This window comes from Mesoplodon densirostris, chromosome 5 (genome assembly GCF_025265405.1).
Source record: "Mesoplodon densirostris isolate mMesDen1 chromosome 5, mMesDen1 primary haplotype, whole genome shotgun sequence".
NCBI lineage: Eukaryota > Metazoa > Chordata > Mammalia > Artiodactyla > Ziphiidae > Mesoplodon > Mesoplodon densirostris.
This window is the reverse complement of record NC_082665.1, coordinates 78,320,702-78,348,162: the sequence shown is the minus strand read 5'-3', so window position 1 is coordinate 78,348,162 and position 27,461 is coordinate 78,320,702. Positions and strand designations below refer to the sequence as shown.

The window sequence follows — 27,461 nt, the reverse complement described above, 5'->3', positions numbered from 1 at the left end:
GAGCAAGGAGGAGAAAACAAAAGCGTGCGGTGGATAAACACGCAGGCACGTTTCCATCAGAAGGAGGACGAGGGGCGGCTGTCACAGCCGTCACTGCTGGTGGCAGCCGCGGCGCTGGTACCGACACCGACCCTCCTCCATGAACCTGTCCACGCTCCCTGGGGCCCCGAGCAGCTGCTGGGGGTTCGTGGCCTGGTGGGTGACCCAAACCTTTGCTTCTGCCGGGTCTGAGCCTCAGCCGTCGGGCACGAGGGCATCGCTGTGGCAGTCCACAGGCCTGGAGGACGAAGAGGACCTGGGTTCTCCGGCTCCTCACCCTGGACAGTCGGGCCCTGCCACCCCTGCTTTGGGCCTGAAGAGTCCCAAGTGGCCAGGCCACAGCCTCCACCAACGGCCCCAGGAAGCCTCACTGCGTGCCCGCGAGGAAGCTCTCTTCCCATCGGGACTGAGCCCTCTAGAACCGAGAGTCACAGGACAGGAAGCACAGATTCTGTGGGGCATCAGGAGAGGTACCAGGGAAAGGGGCCACCCCATTCGCACCGCTTGATTCCAGATCCAGCAATCCTGGAGCAAGAGCACCACTGGTTGCGGAGCCCAGACCGTGTCCCGGGAGACATCGCCCCCGCCCTGGCCCGCACGGGGTGGCCACCTAGCCGGCACAGTAACTGAGTCTTCAAAAGGCCGTCAAGCACACCTCGTAGACTGACCAAAGCATGCAACGCTGACAACACCAGATGGGGCTGGGGATGCGGAATGACAGGAGCTCTCGTTCACGCCAGTGGGAATTCAGAATGGTGCAGCCTCTTTGGAAGATGGTTTGATTATTTCTTACAAAACAAAGCATCCGCTTACCATACGCTCCAGGAGCACACTCCCTGGTACCTACCCAAAGGAGCGAAAACCCATGTCCACAAAAAAGCCTGCACACGGATGTTTACAGCAGTTGTATTCATAGTTGCCAAAACTTGGAAGCAACCAAGCTGTCCTTCAGCAGGTGACGGATAAATAAACGGTGTCCCACACAGACAATGGAATATGATTCAGCACTAAGTGAAATCAGCTATCAAACCACGAAAAGACACAGAGGAACCTGAAATGCATTTAACTAAGTGAAAGAAGCCAATCAGAAAAGGCCTCATGATGCCACCTCTATGACACTCTGGAAAAGGCAGAACTTTGGAGACAGTAAGAGGATCGGTAGCTGCCAGGGTGCAAAGGGGCAGAGGGATGGGTAGGCAGAGCACAGGGGATATTTAGGGCAGTGAAAGCACCCCGTATGCTATTCAACATGCATGTCCTATACGTATTCTGTGAAACTCACACCTCGGTGTGCACTTGAGTCATGGTAGGTGCTACTGTACTTTAATTGCAGGGTCTGCATGTCCACCGCTATTGTATAGGAACATGACTGGTATTAGGATGTTGTTATGTTCTCCGACCTCGCTGAACTCACTGGCTTTTGTGTAGGTGCTGTAGGAGTTTCTCCCTAGGTCATCGTGCTGCCTAGGGAGAAAGTAGACAGTTCCACTTCTGGTCTTCCCACCTGCATGCTCTTCTTTCTCTTGCCCTGTCACGCCGAGTAGACCCTCCAGCACAATGCTGAATAGAAGTGGCGACAGTGGGTATCTTTCCTTTTTCCTCGTCGAGAGGGAAAACATTCCGTCTTTTGCCATTTAAGTATGATGTGAAGTGTGGTAATTTCATGTACGCCCTTTATCAGGTTGAGGAACTTGCCCTCCATGCTTGGTTTGCCGAATTTTTATTGGGAATGGATGTTAGATTTGCCAGCCACTTTTTTTTTTTTTTGCATTTTTGAGGTAATCATATGTTTTCCACTTTGCTCTATGAATATAGTAATTTACATTGGTTGATGTTCCAATGTAAACAAAACTTGCATCCCTGGAATAAACACCACTTGGTTACGATGAGTTATTCCTTTCAAGAAATCTTGATGGATTCAATTTGCTAAGCTGTTGTTAAGAATGTCTGCCTATCTGTTCATGTCCAATACTGCCTGTAGTTTTAATCTCCTGTAATGTCTCTATTCTCTATCTGGTTTTGCTATCCAGCCCTGCTGCTTCCACCGAATCCATATATTTGTACAGCGGTGTCATGTCCGACGCTTGCCCGCATTCCCTGAGGTTCACATGGATGCTCTGCTTGGGTCTCTGGCCGTTAGCCCGGAGCCACTAAACTGACTTTGCCACCCACTGGGGGTCTCCCCCTGCACGATGGCCTGTCCACAGAGCAGCTCCTCCTGTTCTCGAAAGCCAGCCCTTCGCATCGGTCCATGATGCTGTTTACTTATTCATTGATTTATTGTTTTGCATGTTTAGTTCTTAGCTCAGGGGAGCCCAGGTGGGGCCTTTCTCCCGCCCTGACCTGCTCCGCCGGGCTCTGCCTGACCCTACAGCCAGGGTCCTCAGCTAAGGAGGGCTACCCCTGGAGGGCTACACCAGAACCACTTGGAGCCACGTTTAGAGTTTAAAAAAAACATGTTTTATATTTTCTTCACATTTTATTTATAAAATAAGTCCCACTAAAGCCAGATCATTCTCACGTTTCATGTCTAAATAAAAGAGGGCTCAAAAACTGTTATCTGCAAGGAATCCGCCCAAATCAAGAAACACAGAAAACAATGTAGGTGCCAAAGGTCTTTATTTCCAATAAGCGAAAAACCAAGTCGCATATAATCTTGATTTTATTTTCTTTTTGAAACATTGTAAATTTCACCATACTGCGTGATTTTGCTGCTCAAAGTGGGGTCAACTGATCAGCTGCACACATGTCAGTTGGGGCCTCCTTAGAAAGGTGGCATTCCGGGTCCCACCTAGGCCTGCAGAATTAGAATCTGCTTTTAAACAAGATCCCCAGGGCGAGCCTGTGCACATTACGGTCTGTGTTGATGTCACGCTTAGAATCTTCTCAAAGATTTTATCGATATCATCCTATATATTTAGTAGTTGTATAATTTTCTTTTTAAATGTAGGTATTTCGATGATCTGAAACTAATTTTTATGTTAGGTGTGAGAAAAAGTGCTCTTCCCCCCCACACACCTGATACCTTTTCTTGAGTAAGTGGTCCATCATTATCCTACTGGGGACATATTAAGTCGACAAAAAGAAAAGCAAATTTATATATATTTTGTCTTTTTCCTTTTTTTTTGAAAGATTTTTGGCTGTGCCACGTGGCATGTGAGATCTTCGTTCCCCTACCAGGGATTGAACCTGCACCCCCTGCAGTGGAAGCACGGAGTCTTAACCACTGGTCCTCCAGGGAAGTGCAGGATGATCTTACATTGTTCAAAGAAAAGATACTGCAGAAGAAATGAATAGCACTCCATAGATGTCTGAGCTCTGACAGAATGAGCGATTCAGAGCCTGATGGAAGAAAACTGTGCCTAAATCACAGGCCTTTCTTTAAAGCACGTGGTTCCCATACAGAAAACAGCCACTGGTTGAGATGGGGGTAAGGGTGAGAGGTGGGTACAGTGATCATTTTGAGCCTGCAAAAATAATTCTTCTAAAAACCACCTATTCTATGATACCATTTATAGGACGTACCCAGGGTTGGCAAACCCATAGGGACAAAAAGAAGGTTAGTGTTGAGGAAGTGTTAATGGGTATGGGATTCTTTGGGGTGATGAAAATGTTCGAAAACTGGTTGTGGTGATGGCATGTGAACACACTACCACTGAAGAGCGCACTTTATTTATTTATGTATTTATTTTTGGCGGTACGCGGGCCTCTCACTGCTGTTTCCTCTCCCGCTGCGGAGCACAGGCTCCGGACGCACAGGCCCAGCGGCCATGGCCCACGGGCCCAGCCGCTCCGCGGCATGCGGGATCCTCCCGGACCGGGGCACGAACCCGCGTCCCCTGCATCGGCAGGCGGGCCCTCAACCACTGCGCCACCAGGGAAGCCCAAAGAGCGCACTTTAAAAGGATGGACCCACATGGCATGTGCATTCCAGCTCATCAGTGGCCAGTGTTTGTCCAGTGCATTGATTACACGAGCCCTGCCGGTTCTAGGAGGAACCGTGCACCACGTGTATTGATTTACCTGCTTGAGTTTTCACCTCCGTACAGCCTGCCTTGTCACACCTGTGTTTGGGGCCGCTGTCTCACCTGTCTACTGTTCGGGCTTACTGCAGGCCTCGTGTCCCGAGAAGGGGGGGACCGCAGGGCACCTCGTGGATACGAGGACTCGTGGTGAAACGTTACCTAGAGAGGTGTCTCTTTTTTTTTTTTTTTTTTTTGTGGTATGCGGGCCTCTCACTGCTGTGGCCTCCCCCGCTGCGGAGCACAGGCTCCGGATGCGCAGGCCCACCGGCCATGGCTCACGGGCCCAGCCGCTCCGCGGCATATAGGATCCTCCCAGACCGGGGCACGAACCCATATCCCCTGCATCGGCAGGCGGACTCTCAACCACTGCGCCACCAGGGAGGCCCGAGAGGTGTCTCTTGCATGCGCCCTGATACCCGGCCAGCCCCCGGGCGGCCCCGCGGACACTCGACCCAGGTGTGTCTGTCCCTCGGACACTGGACTCGCGCGTTTGGCCCCTTGGACATTGGGATCCGGGCGGCCCGGCCCTGCGGACACTCGACCCGGGTGGTCTGGCCCCTCAGGCACTGGACTTGGACGGGCGCGCCGCGCCGCCGGCACCAGAACCCCGCGCCCCCAACATGCGCGCGCAGCTCGGGATGGGGCGCCGCGGCGAGGGCGGGGCGGGCGATGGGTGTGGCCCGCCCTCGGGGTGGGGCCTCCAGGCGGGGCGGTGCGGTACGGGGTGGGGCCGGGAAGGGTCCGCCATTGCGTGCGGGCGGGCGGCGCAGGCCCGCCGCGGCCGTCGGTTTCTGCGTACCCGACCTCCCGGCCTGGCCCATCCGGCCCGCTCGCGCGCCACACGCCTTTTTCGCAGGGATGTCGGGCCCCGGGCAGCAGGAGCCGCCGCAGGCGGGCGGGCCGGCGGGCCCCGAGGGCGCGGACGCGGCGCTCGGCGAGGCGGGGCTGAGTTTCAGGACCAGCGACCTGAGCCTTGTGGAGATGACGGAGATCGAGTACACGCAGCTGCAGCACATCCTCTACTCGCACATGGAGGCGGCGGAGGCCGCCGGCGAGCTGGAGACGCGCGTCAACTCTTGCTTCCTGGCGGCGGCGGCGCCGGGCGCAGCGGCGGGGGGCTTCGCTGCGGCCGTGGGCGCGGCGGCGGGGTCGCGCCGCCCGTGTACCCGGTGCTGTGCCGCCTGCGCTGGCCGATGGTGGCTTCGCGGACGCCAACCAGTGCCTGGGCCACATCGACTTCCAGGAGCTGCGCATGATGCTGCTGAGCGAGGCGGGCGCGCCCCGCGCCGCCGAGAAGACGCCGGGCGCCGGCGCACCCCGGCCCAAGGCGCCCGACGGCGCCGGCAAGGAGAACGGCGAGGGCGCGAGCGAGGTGCGGGCCAAGTCGGCGGTGCGCGTCCGCCTGGAGGACGGCTTCAACAGCATAGCAGCCGAGCCCCCGCCAGCCCCGCGCGGTGCGGATCCCCCCGAGCCTGGCATGGCGCTCAACCAGTGGGTGCATCCCCCAGGGAGCGGGCCCGGCTGGATCAGGGTGTAGACCAGGGTCCTGTGCAGAGAAACACCAGGCTGTGTGCGGGTATAGACCAGGGTCCTTGCAGAGAAGCACCATCCTGGGTGTGGGTGTAGACCAGGGTCCTCAGCAGAGGCCACCGGCCTGTATCCGGGTGGAACCAGGGGCCTCTGCAGGGAGGCACTAGCCTGGGTCCGGGTGTAGACCAGGGTCCTGTGCAGAGAAGCACCAGCCTCGGTCTGGATGTAGACCAGGGTTTTCTGCAGAGGCCAGCGGCCTCACTGCAGCTTGCATCTTAACAGGGAGCAGACCTCAGTGGGTCTGGAGGCTGAGCTGAAAGTTTGTGTGCTCTGTGCAGGCACAGCAAGCAGATATCAAGTACACAGCCTGCAGCATTACCTTTGCGGTGTGCGCTCTGCGTCTGCATGTGGAAGAGAGATGAGTTGAGATAAGTGCACACATGTTCCTGAGGAAGAAAGGTTTTGTCCCCAAATCACCCACCTAAATGTCAGGAGAGACCTCTGCTTCCCCGTCTGTTGACTCAGGTTGAGCCTGACCTGATCTTGCACAGATGCATCCCCTGGGAGGACAGACGTCATGTTGTGAGGCTTTGAGTGTAAAATGCAGCTTCATCCTTCAGCCAGACTGCCAGCCCATAAGTGATCTCGCAGCAACAACTATCGGAGAGGAGTAGTAGCCTGTCTGCTAGGGTGTCTCCTCAGCTTTCTGTCTGTCCCCACCCTGTCGTTTTCCCCATTTTGCCCATAGTCGTCAGATTTTGGAGGATGGCCAAAAAAAACCCAGAGATTGGTGTCAGAAGTGTAATGGGAAGGGAGGTGTAACTAAAAGATGACACACAGCCACACCTTCCAATGTGAGGAAGAAAGTTTGAACTTGTCCCCTACAACACTAGCTGATAATTGTTTTGTAGAGATTTCCATGATGGGGGGCATTCATGGTAACAGATTCGAGTTCCTATCCAGAAAATCAAATGTTAGCCATTAGAGTGTGATAGTGATTGTGGTGTTTCAGGAAACTTACCTGCCACATACTCTTCATGTGTTTCTAGGTTTCTTTTGTCTTGGCAGTTTGGTAACTCTTATTCGCCATCCATCCGAATTAATGAATGTTCCACTTCATCAGCAACAAAACAAATGTAGAACATTAGTGAAAAATAAAACAGCTGCTGCAACTACTGCTCTTCAATTTACATACCCTCTGTTTACTGCAAATAGTTGCTCTACTAGTGGAAATTCTAATCTTTCACAAACACAGGTAGGGAAAATGATTTGTGAAGCTTTGCTCTTTTGTGGTAAATGGATAAATTGTATTTTAGTTAGGTCCCAAGGATGTTTCTTTCTTTCATTGAGCTCGATAACTTGTTAAAATCGAGAGTATTTATGTGGTTCGGGGATATTTAAAAATCCTTCGTGCACCTAAAGTTCTTCAAGTTCATGTGAATAACTTTGACGTTACTTCTATTAAAGTGCCTTTTATTTGTGCGTAGAGAGGAGATTGTCACCTGTTGATAACGTTCCTGTTGCTTCATTGTTTTCCAGACTTGTAGTAACTCACGTTCTGTACTTGAAGCTACCAAGCATCAGGATATTGGATTGCCGAGAGCATTTTCTTTCTGTTATCAGAAGTAAATTGAATCCACTAAACAGACTTTGGGTAGTAGAAACAAAGCTTTGCCTGAGCAGGTTCGGATTAAAGTAGGAGGTAAGCGATAAAACAGAAGCTGGCAGGTGCTTTCTCCTCCTGCCTGATGTCTCTGCCCCCCCCCTTTTTTTTTTTGGCCACGGGTTGGGGAGGGGAGAGAGCTGGTTTATAAACCAATGAAAGGATCTCGGAAGCCTGCTTGCATATTAGGAATTCTTCTGTCCCTCTGCCCAGTCACCTCACTTGGAACATGCTTGCGAATTTTGAACATCACGTTTATCCTTGGCCTGGAAACGTTGAGTTTAGGGGCTGCTTTTTCTTAACAGTAATCTCCTTAAACAGAAACATGATAGACTTAGGTACATTTTCGATACTGACAGCAAATTTAGGGTTTTTTTTTTTTTTGTCTCTTATTTCATACTTCATGAGTGAGGCAGGAGTCTGAAATCCGCTCAGAGCTTAAGGGGACCATCTGCAGATGGGCAAAGGATTGAGTTGGTAGCAAGAGGCCATAAGGTGATACAGAAAGTCTTAGAAAGAAAGAAACTTCTGAAGGCAAACTTTGCTTACCCCTGATGTTAACCCTCAATCCGTTTTTCCTGGAAAACATTCTTTTTCGAGTTATCCGACAATAACACAGCTTACACTCAGCTTTTCAAGAGCTGATAAAGACAGGGTAGGGATGGAGCTCTCCGTCTTTCTCCCACGCCAGTGATTAATTTTTCATTGTTCTTATGACATTGCTCGTGAAAGTATATGTTAGCATTTGTAAGGTATAAAGGTTAAAATTAAAATAGTCCCTGTACTGACTACTCAGCTGAAGAACCAAAATATTACCAATACTTGTGAATTCCTCTCTATGCCTTTTGAAAAGTTATCACCATTCTGAAATGTGTGTTAAGTGATTCTTTCACCGTAGAGGGTTTGGCTTTGTACGGTACCTCGGGAATGCACATCACCATAGGTACTTATTAGACGCCTGCTGTACTGTGATAGAAATTTGACATATTTCTGTAGCACAGGTCAAAGCTATGACGTGATTACTCCTTTTGTGGGGGGAATCTCACTTGTAAGGTGAGGGCGTGTTTAATCCTAAACCACTTAGGTTCTATCCTCTTCTGAGCATTGCAGTTAGAATATCAGTTGTCATCTTAGAATAATTGCATATCAAGAAAATCTTTTGGAGAAAATATTTCTAGGTTTGTTTTTTTTTTCCCATTCTGAATATCAGAAAAATCAAACAACTTCTTGGTTTTTTTATTCATAGATGACAGTTAAAATGGCTCTTAATTTAAAAGGGGGACTTTTGATTGTATTGCTGTATAAGCTGCATTGATTACATAATACCTGGGGTGTTTTTTTTTTTGCGGTACGTGGGCCTCTCACTGTTGTGGCCTCTCCCGTTGCGGAACACAGGCTCCGGACGCGCAGGCTCAGTGGCCATGGCTCACGGGGCCAGCCGCTCTGCGGCATGTGGGATCTTCCCGGACCGGGGCATGAACCCGTGTCCCCTGCAGCAGCAGGCGGACACTCAGCCACTGCGCCACCAGGAAAGCCCTCTGGGGTGTTTTAATTTAGTTTATGTTCAGTTGTATAGTTTGAAACCTAGAGCCTTGTGCCGGATGTTTCTATGGAATTTTGGAGCGCTTCTTGTTTGGTTCTGTGTGCTCCTTACCCATTCACGTTTATATCTTGGATCGAAAATAGGAAAAAATATATTCAGCATTCACGAGGGTAAGTTTAGAAGAACCAAACAATTAAAATACCACTTTTTCCTTCTTTTGCAAAGAAGAAGCGCTATGTAAACAAGCAAGAAATAAGAGGAGTCGCAGTAGGATACGTCAGTTGGACAGAAACAGAGAACGAAGAACCCTGGGAGAGCTCCGGAATGTGGGTGAAGGCTCCACAGCAGCGCAGGGTGCTTGGCCGTCCGTGGAGTCGCCCCAGGCCGCCCTCGGGGAGCAGAGGCAGAGCGGGCCCCCACGGGGCAGTCCCAGCGGAGGGAGAGGCACAACCGCATGGAAAGAGATAGAAGGTAATGCGTGCTGTCGGTGGTATACAGTTGTCCTAGACGCCAAGCTGATGAGAGTCAGTGCTGGTAACAGGCACCTTTTTGTAGAAAACAATGGTGCAGGCACTTCTGTGTTCAAGGGAGGGAAAGCTGGCAAGAGTCAATGGTCACCTTGCTTTGCTAGGTGGATGGGGGTAGCCAAGACCACCCCCAGGTTTGAAGATTCATTAGGAGGACTCATGGCTTTGATTTATTTTGGGCAAAGAACCCAGCAAAGTCAGCAGAGGCGCATGGGGAGAGGTCTAGGGGCCCCAGGCGCCAGCTCCCCAGAACACCTCTCAGTGGAGCCACTCAGGATGCCTGTCACCCCCCAGCACTGGTGACATGTTCCCGGACAGCAAAGCTCCTTAGAGACTCGGGGCCATGGATCCTGCTGGGGGCTGGTTGTGGGGGGTATTCCCTAGGTGGCACGCGGCCAAATCCCAGACGCCCAGAAGGAAAGCTGGTGTTTAGCATAAGCCAGTGACCAATGGTGGTGGGAACCCCCCCGAAATCTAAGTTCCCAGGTGCTGGCCGGGGCCGCCTTCCTGGGAGGGAGTCCGCCTGCACACTGGGTTACTCCGTTTTGCTTGGTTCTTTTAAGGATATTGAAGAAGGAGGAAGTTACAGCATATGTAAGTTGCTTTATCTGTGGATTTTATTTGTGCTGTTCTGTGTAGAAGCAAAAGGTGGTTACTTTTTCTGTTATAGCTGGGTACGGGATGATTCCCTAACATAGAGTTAATTAACTTAGTCATTTATTGAGTACTTTGTACCGGTTTCTGTTTTAGGCTCAGGAAATAGAGCATTGAGCAAGACAAATATTCATCTCTGAACCTACAGTGTGGAGCGGTGGAAATTTATTTGTTTAAAGGGATATATTAAAGCTAGGCATCTAGATCCCTTTCCTAAGGGTGTGTCCGCACATACACGCCAAGTGATGGGCATCACTGAACTCACCGTGAATCATAATGGGCATGGTTTATATTTATTTAATAAACATTTGCTGAGCACCTACTGTCTGAAAAAAAGCCTTATATGTACTATGTGTTGACGGTAAAAGTTTAAATTCTTGCTCTGCCATTCCCTAGTTTAACAACTTCCTACACATTCTTTACCTCTCCACCTGAGTCTCTCGTCTATAAAATAGGTATATTACCTACTGCGTATATGGGACACAGGAAGTAAAGAAGCTGAAATGTAGTGTCTGGCCCAGTGCCTGCAGTTAGAGAGCATCTAGAGAATTCCTGCTGTTGTTGTTATCTTAGAAAGTTGCTCTAAAGTTCTGAGCGTACAGGTGGGGAAATGGAAACAAGGGCCGTATTATCTGAACGTAGTTCGTAAAAGTTAAAGATGGTCTAAGACTCCAGTTGTGATGTAAATCATCCCTAAAACGACCAGGTTTGGGGATATTAACCGGCTGGTAGCCTGTGGTCCTTTATGAACCGGGACCCCTGGAGGATCAAAGCTGTGAATCCTAGCTTCTGTGACTTTCTTGGCACCTGGAGGGCAGGTGAGTGAAAGAATGTCCTGCCCAGAAGAAACACACACACAATTTTGCTTCCAGTTTCAGGGGGTTTGGGTCCATCCTTGGTCTAGAGACTTCGATCTGGTCCTTGCTCCTGACCCAGGAGAAGTAAACAGGAAACTTTGCAGGGAGCGCAACTGGGCTTAGTGGGCCACTGAAGGGGGGCTGGCCGCTGTAGATGAGGCCTTAGTGAAGAGCGTCCGGGTTTTGCTGCTGGTCCCGGCTGTCGTGTAGTCGCTGCCGTTGACGGCAGCACGGGCCTGGTTAGAGAACCGAGCTGAGGTTGGCACTGTAAACGTGGAACCTTTTGCAAAAGAGCCTTCCGTATCTAGATCCTGGGGCAGCGGCCGGCCGAGCGCCCCAGGCCGCCTGGAGTGAGGCCCCTGGGGCTGAGTGCTAAGAGTTTGTCTTCTCCGTTTCCCTTTTCTGTGCCTATGGGCATTTCCATCTTGTGTATTTCGTAATTTCGTCCAGTTCCTTATTTTCCTTGTATATTTAGTTGCCTTTGAAAGCGATCCCTGTGTGCAGTTTGTGCTGATTGGATCATTTCTGGTTATTTATAGTGTGGTTACTCTTTAACATTATTTTTTATCGATAGACTTGGTTTATTGTAAAAAAATGAAGCTTTTCTATTTAAAACAATGATTTAATGGTTGGCTGTGTGTACGTAATAGTGGTAAACTCTTATTTATATGATTCCTTCAAATATGATGAAGGTGTTTACAGCAATAAAAAAACTTAACTGTCACTATCTCTACTCAAAGCTTAAATAGGTTAAAAACTTCCGGACATTAATTTTTATGTGTCTTAGGCTTCCTGAATATTTGTGAAATTTAGTTACATTGAAGTTGTAGATTGTTTCTGGGTCGGATTACAAGACCCATCAGGAAACAGGCTGAAGTGACGTGTGACGTCAGTAGCAATTTGGGGGGGAATTAGAAGGTAGGTAGCTTAAACCCTTGTGTCCTTCCTGTTTCCTTAGTGACTTTCCCCCTCTTCCTTGCATGAACATTTTGAAAAATGTGATACACAAAAGTCTTCCATGATTTTCCTAAATTATTTCAGTACACATGTCATCCCCCAGGTCTGTTCCGACTCTACCCAGGCTTGTGTCCCAGACACTGGGGGCACCTTGAATAAGACAGAGACCCCGTGGGCTGGAGGGAAGCAGCTAAGAGGTCGAGGGTGAATGGACCACCTCCATCCCGGTGTGGGGTCTGGTTGACATGCTGCAAAGATGGCTCTCCCTGCTGTGCAGCAGGGAGACTGGACTCCAGGAGGAGAGGTTGGGGGTGGGCAGGAGTGGAGACACAGACCCTGGTCAGAGGCCGCAGCCGCTCTGCTGTGACTGGCCAGGGCCCGCGGTGCTGGATGTAGGGCTGCTGGGCAGAGGAAGTGGGGATCACGGTGGGGCGTGTGGCTGGAGCAGGTGGGCGGGTGGCGCCGTTTCCTGAGATGGGAAGACGTGTGGACGAGCAGGATGGGGTGGGGCGGAATCCACGTTCTGTGTCCGACGAGCTAGGTTTTCAGTGCCCAGGAGGCGTCAGGTGGAGAAGTTGAGAATGAGTAAACGAGTCTGCAAGCAGGTGGTTCGCTTTGTTTTATTTTCCTAATGAGCACAGAGTTCACTGAACACCTGCCCTCCCCTCACCTAGTCTGAGCCGTCAACATTTACCGTGTTTAACACACACGTGCACGCGCACAGCACAATTTCTAAGACAATGACAGATGTCATGACCCGTCACCTCTAAATATTTACGCCTGCGTCGCCCACGTAACGCCAGTGCCGTTTTCACACCTCACAAGGTCGATAGTCATTGTCTTATACCATCTACTACCCAGTCCGTATTCCCATGTCCCCCAGATGTTCTAAAGGTGACTTTTATGGCTGCGTGTTTTTCCAAACCAGCACCCAGCCATGCTCCTGTGTTGCCTTCAGTGACGTTTTTCTGTCTCTAAGCTATAGCAGGCCTTCCTACCCCACAGTTTGTATTACGGCACTGAGATTTTGAAGAGATCGGGCCAGACAGGTGCCTGTAGAACCCTGGATTTAGATGATTCGTTGTATTTATTGATGGTAATTAAAAATTTTTATATAATTTTAAACTTGCAGGAAAATTCCAAGATGAGTGCTAAGAGCTCCTTGTGTGCCCACCCAGGTTTACCCAGAACCCCCAGTTGTTCACATTTTGCCCCATTTGTTCTGTCTCTCGCAGTCTCAACCATTTGATGGTAACCTGTGGGCACCATGCCCCTTGATACCCAAACAGTTTAGTCTGTGATTTTAAAGAATATTACATTATCTTACATAACCAGAATACAATGGCCCAAATCAGGACACTTAACATTGCTGTAATACTCTTATCTAATTCAAATTTTGCCTCTTGTCCCAGTAACATCCTCTACACCATTTTCCCCCGTCCAGCCCCAATCCAGGATCACTGGTGACACAGTTGTTGTGAGGTGACATTTTGGGTTCATGACCTTGAACCCTAGCCAGGCTCTGGGGCTGTGGGGCAGTCTCTCACTCTGTGCTCCCCTCTCCTCTGTCATGTCACCATCACAGTGATTGGGCAGGACAGTGGCGCTGCCCCCCTGCTTTGTCTTCCCTCCTCCACCTGAAGATGGGCTGGGGGCCGCCCCGCACCCACTTGTCCTTGCACACCATCCCCAGTTATCAGATTTAGCTGTACTATTACTTCTCCCTTTCCTGTGCAGTAGGAATTCTGTCCTTTTTATTTTAAATTTATTTTATTGAAGTATAGTTGATTCACAATGTTGTGTTAATTTCTGCTCTAGAGCCAAGTGACTCAGGTGTATATATATGTATATACACATATATATACACACACGTATATATATATATACACATACATTCTTTTCCATATTCTTTTCCATTATGTTTTATCACAGGATACTGAATATAGTTCCCTGTGCTATACAGGGAACTGTAACCCTATATAGGGTTAGGACCTTGTTTATCCATCCTATATGTAATAGTTTGCATCTGCTAACCCCAAGCTCCCACTCCATCAATCCCCCACCCCCACCCCCTTGACAACCACCAGTCTGTTCTCTATGTCTGTGAGTCTGTTTCCGTTTTGCAGATAAGACTGTTCTTTGTAAGAACAGCATTTTATCTATACCTCCCATTTATTTATCACATTGTGATCAGTGAAGATGGCAGTTTTTAAAATCTTGTTGAGACTTCCATTGTGACCTCTTATGTGGTCAATTTTTTTAAATTCTGTGTTTACTTGGAAAGGATGTGCATTCTCTGTTTGGCGAATTGTGTATGTTTATTAGGTTGAGGTTACGAATTGTGATACAGGCCTTTCCTGTCCTCTCTTGTCTGTCAGACCTGTGGTTCTGAGAGCCCCTGTGGCATCTCCCGCCGTGACTGGCCTTGTCCCATCTCTGTGGGGCTCTCAGTGTGGCTGAGTGTCGGGGGCACACCCTCCCACCTGGGCCCCAAAGTTTGTCACCCCTCTTGGTTTCATTAACCCTTTTCCTTTAAGTCTCTCGTCTCTCTGTACAGATGACACCAGTTTTCTTCCTCTTCCTGACTTCCTGGTATAATTTCTTGACATGTAATTGGAACAGTCTTTCTTTTTCCTACGAAAAATAGTTTTTATTATTGACCTTCTCCTATTTACAAATTTAATGTGAATATCCAACTTTGACCAGAGGTCATCTCCGGGTGTCTGATGAGTTGTAAAAATCCCTTCAAACTCAGCTATTTCACTTAAGTTTCATTGAAATAGACGCTACTTGAGAGAGCAGAGTAACAATTACTAGCTTCCCTTTGAGGCAGTCAAGGGCGGGAGGTGTCCACTTGTCTCCCTCTTTCACGGTCACCCCAAGTTCCCATGAACTGAGTCGCAGGGACCTCGTGAGAGTCTAGACTGAGCTACACCTTAACCCCACTGCTGGCAGAAGTATTCACAATAAAGACGGGTGCCCAGGGCTATCCACCTCATTTTATGACGATTGTTTAGAAAATCTCTTGAAGTACTTTCTTACATCTGAGAGATGATTCTTGTCTTCCTTCGGACTTCTATTTAGGTATTCTCAAAGGTAAATTCTACCTTCTGAAATATAGGCAAATATTTTATAGTTGGGCTTTGGGTGTCAGAATATAGAAACCAATATATCAAACCATGGTTCATCTTACATTGCATTAAGACCCGTTGAAAATCTTTTAAATTTGGGGAAGGAAATTAGAATGTATTTATGTGCAGATATAGCTTCTGAGCATAGACAGTTGTTGCAAATGGCAGATGGCCTTGGTTGGGATGCCACTTAGCGTGTGGACAGGTGGAGTGCTCCAGTCGTTCCAGATGACTCAGAAGTCAGCGCAGTGGCAGCAGAGAGAGCGCTTATACTTCCCTTCCTGGACACAAATTAAATATAAACCTATTGTAGTCCAGCAACAAAGAGGCAGCACAATTCCAAAATGGGCAAAGGACTTGAATAGACATTTCTCCACAGAAGATAAGCACATGGCCAATAAGCACATGAAAAGATGCTCAACATCACCAATGAACAGGGAAATGCAAATCAACAGCACTTTAATGGATGTGAGATAGCAGTTCACACCCATTGGCTGTGGCTCTTAGAAAAGAAAATAACAAGTGTTGGTGAGGATGTGGAGAAATTGCAGCCCTCGGGATTGCTGGTGGGAATGTAAAATGGTGCAGCTGGTGGGTCCTCAGAAAGTGAAACACAGAATTACCATATGATCCAAAAGAATAGGAATTACCCAGAAGAATAGAAAGCAGGGACTGAAACAGATATTTGTATACCAGTGTTCATAGCCGCTTTATTCATAGTCACCAAAAGGTGGAAACAATCCAAGTGGTGGAAACAATCCAATCAACAGACGAATGGATAAGCAGAATGTCTGTACAGCCAATGGATTACTATTCAGCCATGAAAAGGAATGAAGTTCTGACACATGCCTCACAATATAGATGGACCTCCAAAACAGGCTGCTGACCGGGAAAAGGCAGACACAAAAAGACAAATACTGTATGATTCCACTTACATGAAGTACCTAGAGTCATCAGATTCATAACGTCAAAAAATGGAATGAGGGGGGCCAGAGACTGGGGGAGGCAGATGGATGGAGGGAACATGTTTCACAAGGACAGAGTTTCAGTTTGGGGAGATGAGAAAGTGCTGCAAATAGATAACGGTGATGTTTACACAACATTGTGAATGTACTTAAGCCACTGAATTGTACACTTCCAAATGGTAAAAAATGGCAAATTTTATGTTATATATATTTTACCGCAATAAAAACATATAAACTTAGACTTAATTGTGTAGGAATGCTGTGCTTAAAAACAAAAACTTACAGAAATGTATACATGCACAAAAACGGAGAGACTAGAATAATGAACTCCCGTGTGCAATAACTCAGCTTCAGGCATAATTATATTTCACCTATACATCGCCATCCTCCCACCGTCACTGAGTTATTTTAAAGCATTTCCAGATGTCATATCATTTTGATTCACAAATGTATCTCTAAAAAGAAAAGGGCTGTTTAAAAGCACAATCACGTCATCATCATCTTCCTTAATCACCATCCCTGTCCAGATTTCTCTGATTGGCTCACAAGTGTCTTTTTACTGTTGACTTCCTTAAATCAGTATCCAAACACGGCATTTGGTTCATAGCTCTTAAATACCTTTTAATCTGTTATGGCTCCCCTTTCCTATTTTCCTTGCTGTTTGTTTATTGATGAGGCTGAATGGTACTGAACGATATTTGGGTCCACTTGCCTGCACACAGTAAAGCCAATTTGGTGCCACCAGTTGCTGTGAAAAAAAATTCAGCGTTTCTTGCAGGTGCCAAACGAGCAGTGTTTGGCCTCCTCCAAACCTCCTCCACGACCCTCCTCCATGAACCCGTCCACGATCCCTGGGCCCCCGAGCAGCTGCTGGGAGTCCGTGGCCTGGTGGGTGACCCAAACCTTTGCTTCTGCCGGGTCTGAGGCTCAGCCGTCGGGCCCGAGGGCATCGCTGTGGCAGTCCACAGGCCTGGAGGACGAAGAGGACCTGGGTTCTCCGGCTCCTCACCCTGGACAGTCGGGCCCTGCCACCCCTGCTTTGGGCCTGAAGAGTCCCAAGTGGCCAGGCCACAGCCTCCCGCGACGGCCCCAGGAAGCCTCACTGCGTCCCCGCGAGGAAGCTCTCTTCCCCTCGGGACTGAGCCCTCTAGATCCGAGAGTCACAGGACAGGAAACACAGATTCTGCGGGGCATCAGGAGAGGTAATAGATAGAGGGGCCACCCCATTCGCACCCCTTGATTCCAGATCCAGCAATCCAGATCGCAGAGCTGGGTTCTAACTGGGCCGTTGGGCCAACCCCAAAGAAATGTTCCATGATTTCCCCAGAGCTACGTAGTCCCTGCCTTCATGTTTCCAAGAAAGGTGCTTTAGCCCTGGATTTTTTTTCCAACATCTTTATTGGAGTATAGTTGCTTAAAATGGTTTGTTAGTTTCTCTTTTATAACAAAGTGAATCAGCTATCCACATGCACATATCCCCATATCTTAGTCATGGATTTTAAGGAAATAAGATCTGTGACCTTTAGAACGATTTCTTGTTGTATTCAACAAACATTTATTGCATCCTGTGTGCCAAGCACCCTGGTTGTAGCAGGGACCAGAAGAGTGGCCTTCCCAGCCCTGGAGACGTGTGTAATGGGGTCCTGTGAGGGTCGGCAGCCGTGTCCCTGGAGCCTGGGGCCCCTTGTTGGCACTTGAGGGTGGCGTGTATTGACCATACACGTCTCCACGTCTAGTCCTCTGCTCTCCCATCTTAACACGGCAGAGACGTCTCAGGGGTCGCCTGGGGAGGCCCAGCCCCAACCCTGTTGTGAAGCGTTCTGCCTAATGCATTTCCTGAGCACCTTCTGTTTCCTAGCTGCCCGTGTTCTTGCAGACTTAGGTTAGCAGTGAGTTTAGGAATAAGGTGTATCTTTAATTTCCTTCTGATTTTCCACCGAGAACTGTCTTGTATTAGTATTCGATTAAATTCAGGCTGTTCCAGGCGAAGCGAGTTATGCTCTGATAAGAAAGGGCGGAATTAAAAGTTGGGCCGTGGGCCCCTCCCCTGATTGTCTGCTGTTACCGGGGATCACCATTTCTTTCTGGCGAGCAGTGCCCCTCCCAGCATGTATGCGTGTGTGAGCATCACCATGGCTTGTGGAGGAAATGCGTCACTGGAACCTGGACACGGGGCGACGCCCAGTGCTTCAGGTGGCCCTTCGTGTGGGTGGGGTTTATCTTCTTGGTGAGGCGGGGAGGGTTTGGAGTGGGGACTCGGCTCCCGTTTTCTTCTTGGTGGTGGAGTTGTGGGTCCTGCTGTTGACACTGGAAGTCTCTCCGTGACTGAGCACAGGGTGCCTTATTGGCGCGGAGCCCCTTCCCTGGCAGCCCGCGGACTGGGTCTTTTTTGTGTGTGTTTTCCAGATGTTCCAGGTACTGATTGTTTTTTATTTCTGTTAACATGACGTGTTTTACCTTTTTTATCCACGTGTTGCAAGCTACCAAGTGACTTCCATTTGGCTCTTACAGAGCGAAGATTGAATGTTTACAGGTCAGTTCACTGTTGTCCTTGGGTCCCTGCAGTTGGCACTGTGTCCAGTAGAGGCCTGATTTCTCATACAACTGGTGGCTTCGGGAAGTCCTTTAAGAAAAACTTTCCTTAAAGAGTCCCTTTTGCATTTCTTCTTACTTAAATGGTGGCGTCAGGTACAGTGGAAACCTAATGTTACTCTCTTTAAGGCCAGCATCAAATGATGTGTGTTAATTCCACTGCAAAGGCTGTGTGACTAAAAGCTAATGGACATGTACTATTTGGGAAGGAGGAGGCCTAACGGTCTACATTGAGCTCCGTTGATCTTAAGCGCCCACGCTTCCTGGAGTCTCTCGCTTAGGCCTTTTTCTTTTTAAATTCCAAACTCTAATTTATCCCCCTGCCCGAGCATGCGGGCTGTGGGATACACTTTGTTTTCTACGTCTGAGTCTATTTCTGTTTTGTAATAAGTAAGTTTATTTATGTCAAGTTTTTTAGATTCCACATATAAGTGATATATATTCGTCTTTCTCTGATTTCATTTAGTATAATAATCTCTGGGTCCATGTATGTTGCTGCAAATGGCATTTCATTATAGCTGAGTAATGTTTTGATGTATACATTAACCACATCTTCTTTATCCATTGCATCCATCAGTGGACATTTAGGTTGATACATGCCCAGGACTGGGATTGCTGGATCATACAGCAACTCTAGTTTTTAAAGGAACCTCCATACTGTTCTCTTCATTTTATTTTTTTGAGTAGTGTAGTTGACCCTTGAACAACATGGGTTTGAACGGTCCGGGTGCACTTACACAGGGACTTTTTCCAGTAGTACATAGTACGGTACTGCACAGTCTGCTGTATACGGAGGCCAAGTATAAGTTATACACGGGAAATGGATGGGAGTCCAGTTCCTGCATTGTTGAAAGGTCACCTCTAATTTTGAGGGTAAGTTGTTGCGTGAAGTTGAATAGGTAATTGTACGCATTTTAATAAGAATTGTTGTAGCCGTGATTGTACAACCTACTTAGTCGGTGTGATTATCTTGTTTGGAGTTTGTGAAGCAGAAGTTTCTCTCTTGAGTGTCAAACTTAGGTGCTATGGTTTTGTTTTCCATATGCTGATAGAGACACTCAAGAGGTATTTAATACACCTTTACTACAGGAAGGGAAATGAGGTTCTCCCCCAATGTAAAGAGAGCTGTACTGTGTATGGGTTGCAAAGATAAGTTTATATATAGAGAAAATTAGGATATAAAGAAAGGATATAAAATATGAAAGGATATAAAGAAAGCAGAAACCCCAGAAATGGCACCATTTGGAAGCCCAGTTACACCTGTGGATGTGTTTGTGAACTTGGTTGGGGCAGGGTGGGGGTGGGGGTCAAGATGTGCTGGGAACTGTTACCTGCTGGCTTCGCTCAAGGGTGTGGGGCTCTTTCCATGGCAGGGGCTGTGGAGTTCATCATCCTTTAATTACAGTCTTAAAGTATTGCATCATACGGCTGTTTCTCGGTTTTTCTCAAACTGGTCTCCTGGTGATGGACACTGGTTTGTGTCCCTTAGTTTTAAAAAAAAAAGGCATGCTGGGAGCCCCCTTACAAATGACACAGGTTATTTATCATATTCTGACTGGCACTTGACACGATGGAGTTTCACAGTTGTCCCCATTTCCCTGGGCAGCACACCTAGCTGTTAGGTTTGCAGTTGGGGTTGAAGGCAGGGACACCCTGGTGTGAAGCCTGCCTTCTTCCGTGGTGCTGCCCCTTGAGCCTCCCAGCCCCCTCTCTGCTTATCAGAGGACTTAGCCTACTTGTTAGTGTGTGGGTGTGGTCATGCTGTGGTCAGCGGAGGAGGACACTGGGGGCTGCCTTGGTCAGGACTTGGCATGCTGAGCCGGCACAAGGAGTGGTCCCCCTGAAATGCCCCCAGTGCCCCATGGAGACAGGGCTAGGTCAGTGCTAGCCATTGACTCTTTAGGTTTGTTAGATTGTAATTTAAACAGTATTTGTGTTTTTAGTAGTAAGGTGGCTTTCTTCTGCACTTTGGCGACCCGGGCAGTGGTGGCAGGAGTCGGAGAAGTTGCCTCAAGTTGAGCTCTGCGTGGATCTGTAAAATCCTGTTTTTATTTAACAACTGCTTTATTTAAGCTTGGACCTTCCCCACAGCCCCCCAAAGGTAGACATTGGCCTCTTCTAATCTCAGAGAAAGAAAGGAAGATTCCAGCTCAAGTATACAGTTGAATTCTTGACGTTTGCGTTTCCAAGGTCTCCAAGCATTCCTTTTGCCCCTTGGCCTGAGGCATGAGGTGCAGCTCCACTCATGAAGCACGTACTTGTGAGAAGCAGCAGGCCTTCGGTTTCTCCTCCAGCCATTTTCTCTTTGGACTCGGGTGGCCGTCCCTCTGAATGCCGCCGTTTCATAACCGGTGCCTCTCAGCCATCCGAGGAGAGGTGGGGAGGGTCTGGGAGCGCAGCCTCCTGGAGCGTCACTGTCCCGGCCCTGCAGGCTCACTGGCCCATCAAGAGCAGCCCTTTGAAGTAGCCAGTCGTGTCAGGTCTGTGCCGTTGGCCACACTCAGACTGACCCCTTTACACCTGAAATTAACAAGGACCCCAGAGGGCTTTTGTTTATGTTGTGTCCATGGATATTTTCCATATTTGGCATTAAAAATGAGACATTTAAATGTACTTAAAAATAATAACATAAATAACACTTTATGGCAACTATGTTTCAAAAGAAAAACAACTTAATGAGAAAGGTAGTGTTGTCCTAGGGTTTTGCAGGTCTCCTGAACGTCTGGCTTAAGCGACAGTAGCCGGATTCTCTTGTCTCCTTCGTCCTGTCTCTGTCATTTGGCTTCTGAGAAACCACCACGTCTGTGCCCTTAGTGTTGTGCAAATAGTTTGACCTTGGGGGGGCCCTCCTGAAAGGCCCGGGGGCCACACTTTGAGAACCTCTGCTGTAGGTCATGGTTAGAAATGCTCTTGTTGTTGAGAAATGGGAATTTGAAAAGCCAGTTGACTCTGAACTTTAACACCTGGGGAAATGGGTTACCTTTAAGAAGATAGGCAATGTTTTCAGGGGGCCCTCCACCACGTTCTCGCTCTTTGTGAAAAGCGTGGACTATCTGGCTAGTTTGTGGTCCCCAGTGAAGAGGGTTCAGTACACACGTCCCCCTCAAAGTGGACCGGCGGGAACCAGAGCCCCAGAGTACAGCCGGGGTGCGCTGTGGGTGAGGAGGCCCCAGGGGTCTTGGGGCCTGAGGGAACGGTGGCATTTTGCCTTTATCGTAGGCTGTCCTCACCCACAGCCTCTCACCGGATCCTTACCAACAGCTCTTGCCGCAGCGAGACACGGTGCACCGGGCCTGCACTGGGTGCTACGGGTGACACGGGGATCTCGAGCAGTGCCCCCGTGGGTGCTGGAAGGGAGTAGCCAGCCCGGGTGCACTCGGGGCCCAGACAGACCACTGCGGATATGAAAGCGATAGGGTGGGTGGTTAGGGGGGCGGAGCTGGAGGATCAGGGTCCCTAGGAAGCAACCCCTGAGGTGCCCAGCAGGGCTGACTGTCCTGGGGAGCGACTTACTGTGCCCAGGTCCCGTCTGTGACCCTCCCCCCCCACCTCACAGTCACACCCTCTGTCTTGGTTGGGGAAGGATGGGGGAGGCTCCCGTTTGGGGGCCCATCCCAGTGTTGTCCTGGGCATTTAGCCAGACCTGCCCCATCTTGCAGACTCGGTGAGGACAGGAGCCTGTGCAGTTCAGAGGGTCCCTAAGACCCTGGCGGGGGCCTTGTCTTACAAGCACCAACCCCCAGGGTGTAGGATTCAGAGAGTCCCTTGCCAGTGTTTGAAGCCATGTCTTCTTGTTCCTTGAGAGACAAGAGGGAGCTGCCTCAGTGCACTCGGGCTGCCGTGGCAAGGACCACAGGCTAGGAGCTTTGACACAGTGGACTTGATTTCTTGCAGCTCTGAAGGCGGGAGGCCCGAGGTCAAGATGCCGGGGCAGTTGGGTCCCGGTGGCAGGGCCAGGTGGGCTCTGGGGCCTCTTTTCCAGGGCAGATATCCCATTCAGGAGGGCTCCGGGGACACAAACGTGCAGACCCCAGCAGGAGTCCATCCAAGGTAGCAAGCGGTTCCGTAGAGGACAGGGAAAGCCTCGTTGCCTCCACCTTACCCTGGACGCATTCAGGTGGCTCTGCTGGTTGTTCCTGAAGCGCTTTTGGAGAGCTGCCCACCGAGGTCACAAGCCTGTGTTTTCACTAGGAAGTGGATAGAGAGAAACCAGAGTGCCCGCTGCCCGCCCGCCAAGGGGGAGCTGGGGTCCCGGCCTCACCAGAGCTTTGCCGAGGCACCAGTCGTGGCGAGCTTTTCAGCAACAAGTTTGACTTTTTGTCTGCACAGACCTGTGAGGCAAAACCACCTAAGAAGTTTTGAACAGCAGGTGGTTCCTAGATTTCTCTCTGTAGTTACCGCTTGAGAAGCTTATCGTGCTGTGGGTCCTTTTGCTTCAGTGGAATTTGAATGACAGTGTTATTTGGCAAGCAGCAGACTTTGGATTGGCCACGTAAAGGACTGCAGTGCCACTAGGGCAGTCGAGTCAGGATGAGCGTGGGGTCGCTGAGGGGGACCGCTGCCAGGGCGGCAGGATGTCGCATGTCCTCTCAAATTCCTGGGCGTGGCCTCGTTAGTGACTGTCCCATTAATAAAAATGGAATTGTGCAAGAGGCTTGTGAAATTGTGAAAGCTTGCTGTTTTCAGTACTTCATAGAACTTTCAGCACCTTCTCAATCCCTCCTCATCCCCAGCAAAGGATTCGTCCTGAGACGGAAGACTCTTAACGTGAAATATCAGTAACTGTGAACTTTGGCCCAGCCTGTTAGAACCATAAGTTGAGTTAGCAGAGTCCGAAATCATGAGGTTACGTTGTAGCATTGGATATAATTTGTGACCGAAATAATGAGGTTCTGTTGTAGCACTGGATATAATTTGCGACCCGCAGGTTAGAATTGTTTCAAAATTAAAATTGTTAGCTTTGAATGTTGTTTCGGGGTGTGAGATTCGGAGGACCACCTTGTTTTGCCGCTAGGTGGGCAGGGCAGGTGCACGCTTGTGTGTTATGTTTTTGAGAAGCCGCAACTGTTTTCTCGTGTTTGTTGTGCTGTGAAAATAGGAGCTTCATTGTGGTTCTATATTACATTTTAAAGTATCTCAGAGAAATGAGTCTCCAGTCCACAGAACTAAGCATCTTCAGATGGGTAAGATGCGGTTACTTACCTGTGGCGAGCTTTGTAGTAGTGGAGCCTTCAGATTTACGTGCTTGTAGAGTCGGGCAGCACCCACGTTGTTTGTTTGGGGAGCGTATTTTGGGTTTTGCTCGAAAGAAAATCACTTCTGGCAGCTTAACGTTTTCCAAGGGTTGTATAGTCTGAAGGGAAAACAAAGTGGGGCTTTAGAACAGTTTTGTGGAAGCAAATGTTTCCTCTCCTCTGACACTGGAGTGCGGATTCGTGTGAGTGCTTGGCGTGTATCCAGAATGTTCTTGAGCTACCGGAAATGGTGTGTTTTGAAACCCTTTGGAGGCTAAGAGCTCAGAAGCCCTGTCCAGGGTCACAGTCGGCCTCGTGAGCCAGCCCTGCCGGGTCGGCGTTCGCACTGCTGGCACAGAGGTTCCTGGTAGTGCCCCTGAGGGGCCAGAGGCGCCCGCAGCCAGGGGCCGCAGAGCAGTGCCGATGGACTGCATTTTTCAGGTGGTGTGTGTCAGGCGTTCTCTCGAAGATGCACAGTGTGAGACTCGAGGAAATCAACTGACTATATTTGTTACTGATGACAAAATTCCGGTGTTAAAGGAAAATTAGCATTTGGAAAAGCTTTTATCTGCCACCCTGAGCTTGATGGCTTCCCAGTAATGAAAGACATTTCAGGAGATGGGCGCTCACGTTAAGAGATGCGTCTCATGTCGTCTAATGAAATGTGCCAGCGTGTGGACTCTGCATGTGTCCAACTGGCCACCGTGCACATAGGCAAAAGATGTTTTCAGAGTGCGTTACGACGCAGGAAGGTGCGGAGCATTCATGGCTGTGGTTGCAGATTCGTGTCACAAGTGGTTTTCGTGGAACTGCGGCCCGTCGAGGTTTGATGTGGTTATCAGGGAACATCCACAATTCTGAAAGCCTTTCTCAGGTTTAATTTTGGAAATACATATCCCACATGAGCAACCGCTCTTTGGGGTCCTCAGGTTTTAAGGGTATAAAGGGACCTTGACAGCAAAACGCTGGAGAGCTGCCTGGGAGGTGGTGGGCTGCTTCCTGCCCTTGGGTGGCCTGGGGGAACCTTAGGTTTCGTGTTGGTATTCCTAGGTCTGCTTAGGAAGTGGAGCCGTTTTCAGCTGAGAGGACATTTGCACTTAGAAATGTAAAGATATAAAACTATCTCAGTGCATCATGTTCGCCTCCAGGTTTTCTTTTTCCCAGTTTCAGGGATGACCGCCCACCGTTCTTTTCCTCTGGGGAAAAGTTGTTACTAGTACGGTGTGACCACCGTTTGGTGACCTGCTGTTGTGTGTGGACCCACATTTTAAGTTGTGTTAGGAACAGAACACAATTCTTCTCTTTTAACTTTTGCCTTGATCACAGGGGTTTGTTTTTGTTTCGTGACGTGAAATTTTCCCTTAGAATTTCTGGGAAGAAATTATGAAAGCGATCTTGCAAATGTAAAATCAAAAAAAAGAACCAAAACGAACCAGATGATCTAAAATGATATGATCTGTTCTGAATAAAGTACTTCATTCCACTTAACAGAAATAGCTGGATTTTCCTTTTCTGACGATTCAGAAGTCAAATCCAGAGGCATGGGTTTTTTCTTGGGTGGGTGGTTCAGATCAACACAAACCTTAAAAACGTTTTATTTCCTGAGACCATCGTAATTTCTCTGCTTTTATAAATGTTCACTGTTTTGAACAGTTTCTCCTGAGAAGTATCTCATTTTAAGATGGGTTGACCGTATGTGAGAGAGTTGGTGGCCATGGGGGGCCGGGGGTGACCAGAGTGAGATGGTCGCTATCTCTTTAAAAGGAGGTGGGACGGAATGTTGGCTCTGAGGTCACCCAAGGAGACCACAGTTACAGGGGAGGCAGTTGGTGTGAGGTGAGGAAGAGGTGAGTTGCGGGCAGGGAGTCCTGGGTCTAGAAAGCAAAATGTGTTAAAATGTTAACACTGCGGACTTACCTAGAAACAGAGACACATTTGTGGAGCAAACTAGGTATCGTGATTGAATGAGGGCACAGGAGGAGAAACGTTGTTTAAATATGTAAATACACATAGATGAGCTGTACCCTGGTGATGTTCAATCATCATCCCATTAGTCCTCTGAAATCTTCCTTAGATTTTTAACTAAAAGGATGACATAGGTATAGTGTTCTAGGGCTTCCCTGGTGGCACAGTGGTTAAGAATCCGCCTGCCGAGGCAGGGGACACGAGTTTGATAGGTTTGCAGTTGGGGTTGAAGGCAGGGACACCCTGGTGTGAAGCCTGCCTTCTTCCGTGGTGCTGCCCCTTGAGCCTCCCAGCCCCCTCTCTGCTTATCAGAGGACTTAGCCTACTTGTTAGTGTGTGGGTGTGGTCATGCTGTGGTCAGCGGAGGAGGACACTGGGGGCTGCCTTGGTCAGGACTTGGCATGCTGAGCCGGCACAAGGAGTGGTCCCCCTGAAATGCTCCCAGTGCCCCATGGAGACAGGGCTAGGTCAGTGCTAGCCATTGACTCTTTAGGTTTGTTAGATTGTAATTTAAACAGTATTTGTGTTTTTAGTAGTAAGGTGGCTTTCTTCTGCACTTTCGCGACCCGGGCAGTGGTGGCAGGAGTCGGAGAAGTTGCCTCAAGTTGAGCTCTGCGTGGATCTGTAAAATCCTGTTTTTATTTAATAACTGCTTTATTTAAGCTTGGACCTTCCCCACTTGCCCCTCAAAGGTAGACATTGGCCTCTTCTAATCTCAGAGAAAGAAAGGAAGATTCCGGCTCAAGTATACAGTTGAATTCTTGACGTTTGCGTTTCCAAGGTCTCCAAGCATTCCTTTTGCCCCTTGGCCTGTGGCATGAGGTGCAGCTCCACTCATGAAGCAGGTACTTGTGAGAAGCAGCAGGCCTTCGGTTTCTCCTCCAGCCATTTTCTCTTTGGACTCGGGTGGCCGTCCCTCTGAATGCCGCCGTTTCCTAACCGGTGCCTCTCAGCCATCCGAGGAGAGGTGGGGAGGGTCTGGGAGCGCAGCCTCCTGGAGCGTCACTGTCCCGGCCCTGCAGGCTCACTGGCCCATCAAGAGCAGCCCTTTGAAGTAGCCAGTCGTGTCAGGTCTGTGCCGTTGGCCACACTCAGACTGACCCCTTTACACCTAAAATTAACAAGGACCCCAGAGGGCTTTTGTTTATGTTGTGTCCATGGATATTTTCCATATTTGGCATTAAAAATGAGACATTTAAATATACTTAAAAAGAATAACGTAAATAACACTTTATGGCAACTATGTTCCAAAAGAAAAACAATTTAATGAGAAAGGTAGTGTTGTCCTAGGGCTTTGCAGGTCTCCTGAATGTCTGGCTTAAGCGACAGTAGCCGGATTCTCTTGTCTCCTTCGTCCTATCTCTGTCATTTGGCTTCTGAGAAACCACCACGTCTGTGCCCTTAGTGTTGTGCAAATAGTTTGACCTTGGGGGGGCCCTCCTGAAAGGCCCGGGGGCCACACTTTGAGAACCTCTGCTGTAGGTCATGGTTAGAAATGCTCTTGTTGTTGAGAAATGGGAATTTGAAAAGGCAGTTGACTCTGAACTTTAACACCTGGGGAAATGGGTTACTTTTAAGAAGACAGGCAATGTTTTCAGGGGGCCCTCCACCACGTTCTCGCTCTTTGGGAAAAGCGTGGACTATCTGGCTAGTTTGTGGTCCCCTGTGAAGAGGGTTCAGTGCATACGTCCCCCTCAAAGTGGACCGGTGGGAACCAGAGCCCCAGAGTACAGCCGGGGTGCGCTGTGGGTGAGGAGGCCCCAGGGGTCTTTGGGCCTG

The 27,461-nt window shown here is 49.0% G+C and overlaps 1 protein-coding gene and 1 pseudogene across 1 annotated transcript in view; both read left to right on the top strand.

Moving 5' to 3' along the window:
* The first annotated feature begins 4,825 nt into the window (after positions 1–4,825).
* LOC132490659 (transcription factor-like 5 protein) lies at positions 4,826–9,275 on the top strand (annotated as a pseudogene).
* The window catches only part of LOC132490658 (death-inducer obliterator 1-like), a 52,724-nt gene continuing 34,448 nt past the window's right edge, over positions 9,186–27,461 (top strand). Inside the window, 1 exon segment of the mRNA XM_060099051.1 lies at positions 9,186–9,271. The gene's annotated coding sequence lies outside the window, so the exon portion shown is untranslated.